We start from the raw sequence: 6,737 nt of genomic DNA, 5'->3' as shown, positions 1-6,737 counted from the left end.
ACATTTATAAGGCAGTGCAGTGCCTGAGAGAATGGGCCCTGGAGTCAGATGTCACCAACCTCAGGACCATAGGGACATCTCTTAACCTCACTGAGCTTCAGTTCTCTGAGCTGTTACAAGGTGATAAAAATAGTACTTACCTCTTAGGATGGTTGGAAGGATTACATGAGATAATGCATCCTAGCACAGAACCTAGAGCACAGTAAGCTCCGTGCAATTGCTACAGTTATTGTCAAAATTTCTTTAAGACTTCTTTCAATCATGTCATAGACAAACATTTTTGACTGCAAGATTTTAAAAGGAAAAAAACAACAACAACAACATTATCCTATGTTGTTTCTGTAGCTTTTGGCTTCACAGTTATATTTATATTTTGATGTAAGTGGAATTTATACTGGTGTAAAGTATGATATATGAATCCCATATATTAGTTTTCAAGATTACTCCTAAATTTACTTAACAGTTTTTACTAAATAACCCAAATTATTTTTGTTATAATCTTTATCATAAATTCAATTTTCATGTGTATCTTTGTCCTTTCTGAACCCTTTTTAAAAGATTTATTTATTCATTTATTTATTTATTTGAGAGAGAGAGAGTGGGAGAGAGGGAGAGGGAGAGAGAGAGAATCTCAAGCAGACTCCATGCTGAGTGCGAAGCCTGACACAGGGCTCGATCTCATGACCCATGAGATCATGACCTGAGCCGAAACCAATAATCAGGTGCTTATCCAACTGAGCCACCAAGGTGCCCTTAAACCTTTTTTATATACATTTTTATCTCTCAGTTCAAGTGCTAATACCTCACTCTTCATACTGCTGGCATACAATACTGTTTTAAGATCTGGTAGGGTTCAAGACTGTCTATTTTTCAATTCTAAAATGTTCAAGTTCTACTGGCATTTCTTCATATACGCTTTCACAATGGTTTTATGTATGTATGTATTTATGTGTGTACTTATTTATTTACTTCAGCTATACATGAACCATTTTTACTTGTCTTACTCTGGGATACTATAACAGAATATCACAGATTGGGTGGGTTAAACAACAAACATTTGTTTTTAACTGTTTTGGAGCCTGGACATCTGAGACTGGCCACGCCAGCATGGTAGGGTTCTTTGTGAGGGCCCTCTTTCTGGTTTGCAGATGGCCACCTTCTAACTGTGTCCTCATATTCTCACTTCCAAATTACCTCCCAGTGGTCCCACTTGCAAACACCATCACAATGGGGATTAGATCTTCAATACATGAATTTTGGGGGAATACAAACATTCAGTATAGAGCATTCTGCCTCCAGCCAAAATTCTCACATCCAAACTAAATTCATTCTATCCAACAGCCCCCAAAATATTAACTCATCCATCACCAACTCTAAGATCTAAAGTCCAAATTTCATCTAAATATCATCTAAATCTGATACAGATGAAACTCAAGGTACCATTTATTCTGAGACAAAATTACTCTCCAACTGTGAACTTGTTAAACAAAACAAGTTATGTGCTTCTAAAATACAATGGTGGGGCAGGCATAGGATAAACATTCCTATTTCAAAAGGAAGAAAGGAAAGAAGGAAGGGGTGACAGATCCCAAGTAAGTCCAAAATCTAACAAGGCAAACTCTGTATCTTAGGGTTTGAGAATAATCCTCTTTGGCTCTACGGTCTATTTTCTGGACCCAGTGGGGCAGTGGTCCTCTCCCTGCAGCACTGTTAGGTAGGGGTCACACCCCCAGGGCTCTGCCAAGTAGGGGTCAGGCCCCCAAGATTCTGGGCAGCCCCATCCCCACAGCTTAGGGCAGAGGTTGTATGGCCTGTTGAAACCAAGGTGATGGCACCTTTTCTTGAAACTGAGGAGGCAGCCCTGATGATCTCTGAATGACCTTTGGGGTCATTCTTCCCTTGTCTTGAAGAATAGAGCATGTTGAGAGCCAAATAGCTCTTACAGTCCTGCCTTGTAAAATCCAAAAATTCTGACAGCCTTCCTTCATTCTGTCTTCTCTCTCTGTTCCCTTAAGTTCAGATTGGCAGTGTACCTGTTAGGGCAGCTGATTAGATCCATGGTTCACTCTCACACTCATCTTGTCATTATGTAGTTGGTCTGCCACACCCTTAATTTTCTCTTCGGAACACACTTCCTTATTTTTGTAATATGGACAGGCTGAGAATTTTCCAAATCTTTATTTTCTGGTTAATTTTTGCTTAATAATTCTGTCTTCAATTCATTTCTCTCATCTCACATTTTGCTGTATGTAATCAGGAGGAGCCAAGGTGCTCCTTCAACAGTTCACTTACAAAATTTCCTCAGTTAAATATCCACTTTGTCACTCCTAAGTTCTACTTTCCACAAAACACTATTACATAAACACAATTCAGCCAACTTATTTGCCACTTTATAACACAAATCACACTTTCTCCACTGTCCAAAGACATATTCCTTATTTCCATCTGAAACTTCACAGAATGGCCATCACCATCCTTATCTCTACCAACATTCTGTATGTGGTTCTTATCCAAGAACATATAAGATTTCCCTACAGCTCTCCTCATTCCTTTCTGAACTTTCACCAGAGTTACTATCAAAAGTCTCTTCACAAGCAAATAATACATTATATGTTAAATAAAAAAAAAGAAGAAGAAGAAGATAGGAGGGGAAGAATGAAGGGGGGGAAATCGGAGGGGGAGACGAACCATGAGAGACTATCAACTCTGAGAAACAAACTGAGGGTTCTAAAGGGGAGGGAGGTGGGAGGATGGGTTAGCCTGGTGATGGGTATTAAAGAGGGCACGTTCTGCATGGAGCACTGGGTGTTATGCACAAACAATGAATCATGGAACACTACATCTAAAACTAATGATGTAATGTATGGTGATTAACATAACAATAAAAAATTAAAAAAAAATAAAAAATAGATTCCATTAAAAATACATCTTTATTACATTTTCTATATGGTTGTTGTTTTATACATGAAATTTATTATTTTATATTTTTTTCTAAGCACCTTATTGATTTTTATCTTTTGAAATTTTCCAGACAGTTTCGGATTTTCAACTTACAATATTGTATCATCAGCTCAGAGAAATAATTTTACATTTTTCTTTGAAGTTTGTGTATCTTCTTTTTTTGGTTTTATATGTAATTGCATTGATCATCAAAATAAAGCTGGTCCTTGAACAACACAGGTTTGAATGGTGCAGGTCCACTTATATGAGGATTTTTAAAAAATACAGTACAGTATTGTAAATGTATTTTCTCCTCCTTATGACCTCCTTAATAACATTTTTTTTTCTCTAGGTTACTTTATTCTAAGAATATTTTATTCTAATAATACATATAACATATAAGATATGTGTTAATTGACTTTTTATGTTATTGGTAAAGCTTCTGGTCAACAGCAGGCTTTTAGTAGTCAAGTTTTTTGGGAGTCAAGTTACATGTGGATTTATCACTTCACAGAGGGGGTATGGCACCCCTAACCCTGTGTTCTTCAAAGATCAACTATAATGTTAACTGGCAGTGAAGAGAGGGGATCTACTTGCTTTTGACTGATTAATGGAGATAATTATGTGACTACTTTCCTTTGACTTATTAAAAGGATAAAAAATGCTGAAATATTTTATTCTGTTTTTTACTAATATTTATTTTTTGCACTTTTCATTTTTCATAAACTTGATCACTAGTGTGTGTGTGTGTGTGTACTACCTTGGTTATACTTTGGTATAAATTGTGTATCATACAATGGAATATTATTCTGCCACAAAACAAAAGTAAACCCTGCCATTTGAAACAATGTGGATGATCCCTGAAGCATTATAATAATTATGATATGTGAAATAAATTAGAGAAAGACACACACTATATGATCTCATTCATACATGGAATCTAAAAACAAACAAACAACAACAACAACAACAACAACAAAAACCAGCATGTTGGCTATAGTTAATGATGGTGTATTGTATACTTGAAAGTTGCTAAGAGTAGATTTTAAAAGTTCTCACCACAGGAGAGAGAGGAGGAATGTAACTAAACTTGTTGCAATCATTTTGCAATACTTATATCAAATAATTACATTTTACACCATACACACACAATGTTATATGTCAATTATATCTCAGTAAACCTGGAAAAAAAGAATAAAACAGAAAATAAAACCATGTAAGGGGCCCTTTTCCCTTTTTTATAATTTTTGATTTGTGTAAAATAGCACTGAAGTTATTTGTTCTTTGAAGGTTTTTATGAAATTCCTAATTTTTTTAGGTTAAACTACATTCTGTGAAATATTTTATGGATTATATGTTAAATGACAGGTTACATTTTAATGTATTTTGTAGCCAATGCTTACTTATATATGCCTAGAAAATTATCAATTTCTCTCAGGTTTTGCAATTAATTGGCATCTGATTGAGTAATGTTTTTTTCTTATATATCTTTACAAAATCTCAAATTGTGGTGAATTCTTCCTACTGGATAAGTGTATGTGTGTGTGTGATTGTGTATGTGTGTGATTATGTATGTGCTTTTTGCTCCTATTTTCCTCATTTTCTTAATTTAGATTATGGTTTATTTTATAAATTGTTTTCAAAAACTCAAATCAGCCTTAATATTTAATATTTTATTTTTCTCTATTATTTAACTTCTTCATTCATCTCCTTTATTTACCTTCCTAGTTATGTGTTATTCCGACTGTGTGCATTAAAAAAAAGTAGACATATACTACCCAAGGCAATCTATAGGTGTAATGCAATCCCTATCAAAACACCAATAGCATTTTTCACAGAGCTAGAACAAACAATCCTAAAATTTGTATGGAACCACAAAAGACCCCAAAAAGCCAAAGAAATATTGAAAAACAAAAGCAAAGCTGGAGGCATCACAATCCCAGACTTCAAGTTATATTACAAAGGATCAAAACAATATGGTACTGGCACAAAAACAGACATACAGATCAGTAGAACAGAATAGAAAACCCAGAAATGAACCCACAACTATATGGTCAATTAATCTTTGACAAAGCAGGAAAGAATATCCGATGGAAAAAAGACAGTCTCTTCAACAACTGGTATTAGGAAAACTGGACAGCAACATGCAGAAGAATGAAACTGGATCACTTTCTTACACCACACACACACAAAATATTCAAAATGGATTAAACACCTAAATATGAGACCTGAAATCATAAAAATCCTACAGAAGAACAGAGGCAGTAACCTCTTTGACATCACCGGTAGCAACTTCTTACTAGATATGTCTCCTGAGGCAAGGGAAACAAAAGCAAAAATATTGAGACTTCATCAAAATAAAAAGTTTCTGTACATTGAAGGAAACAATTAATAAAACTAAAAGGCAACCTACAGGATGGGAGATGATATTTGCAAATGACATATCTGATAAAGGATGAGTATCCAAAATATATAAAGAACTTACAAAACTCAACACCTAAAAATGAATAATTCAATTAAAAATGGGTAGAAGATATGACAGATATTTTTCCAAAGAAGACATACAGATGGCCAACAGACATATGAAAAGATACTCAACATCACTCATCACCAGGGAAATACAAATCAAAACTATAATATCACCTCACACCTATCAGAATAGCTAAAATCAACAACACAAGAAACAACAGGTGTTGGTGAGGATATAGAGAAAGGGAACCCTCTTGCACCATTGGTGGGAATGCAAACTGGTGCAGCCACTCTGGAAAACAGTATGGAGGTTCCTCAGAAAGCTAAAAATAGAACTACCCTAGGTCCCAACAATTGCACTACTAGGTATTTACCCAAAGACTACAAAAATACTAATTCAAAAGGATACATGCATGCCTAGGTTTATAGAAGCATTATCTACAATAGCCAAATTATGTAAACAGCCCAAGTGCCCATGGAGTGATGAATGGATAATGAAAATGTGGCATATATAAAGAATGGAGTATTATCCAGCCATAAAAAAGAATGAAATCTTGCCATTTGCAATGGCATGGATGGAGCTAGAGAGTAATGTGCTAAGTGAAATAAGTCAGAGAAAGACATACCATATGATTTCACTCATATGTGGAATTTAAGAATCAAAACAAATGAGCAAAGAGAAAAAGAAAAGAGAAAGAGAGGCAAACCAATAAACAGACTTAACTACAGAGAACAAACTGATGGTTACCAGAGGGGAGAGAGGTGGGGGGATGGATGAAATAGGTTATGGAGATTAAGGAGGGCACTAGTGATGAGCACCGGGTGATGTATGGAAGTGTTGAATCACTATATTGTACACCTGAAAAAACTATAACACTGTATGTTAACTGGAATTTGAATAAAAACTTAAAATAATAGACTTTATACTCTATATGTATACATACATGTATAGAATTTTATATTTTATACATCTGTATTGTTTTAAATAATAATAATGATCATGAGTTTAGTTTTCTTTTTTGGTTATATGAAGATGCTCATATGATTATTATTTTGATATATTAAGATAAATATTGTCTAATATTCTTCCATTCTTTTTCCTGGAATATAATCTACCCCTTTCTGATTTCTTATTCTTCTACTGTGCTGTTTTTTGTTTGTTAATATTTCATTTGAACTATTTTGGCATCAATATTCACAAATGATATCGAATTCTAGTTATTTTTGTATTGTGTTGGTGTAACATTTTGATACTGATGATATGTGTCACGCATAAGTTATGTAACTGTCCCCTTTCTTCTGTTCTCTGGAATGGTTTATATAACATT

Source organism: Phoca vitulina, unplaced genomic scaffold, assembly GCF_004348235.1.
Source record: "Phoca vitulina isolate PV1807 unplaced genomic scaffold, GSC_HSeal_1.0 scaffold84, whole genome shotgun sequence".
In the NCBI taxonomy this organism is placed as follows: Eukaryota; Metazoa; Chordata; class Mammalia; order Carnivora; family Phocidae; genus Phoca; species Phoca vitulina.
The sequence above is the reverse complement of the archived record's forward strand: the minus strand, read 5'-3'. Positions refer to the sequence as shown.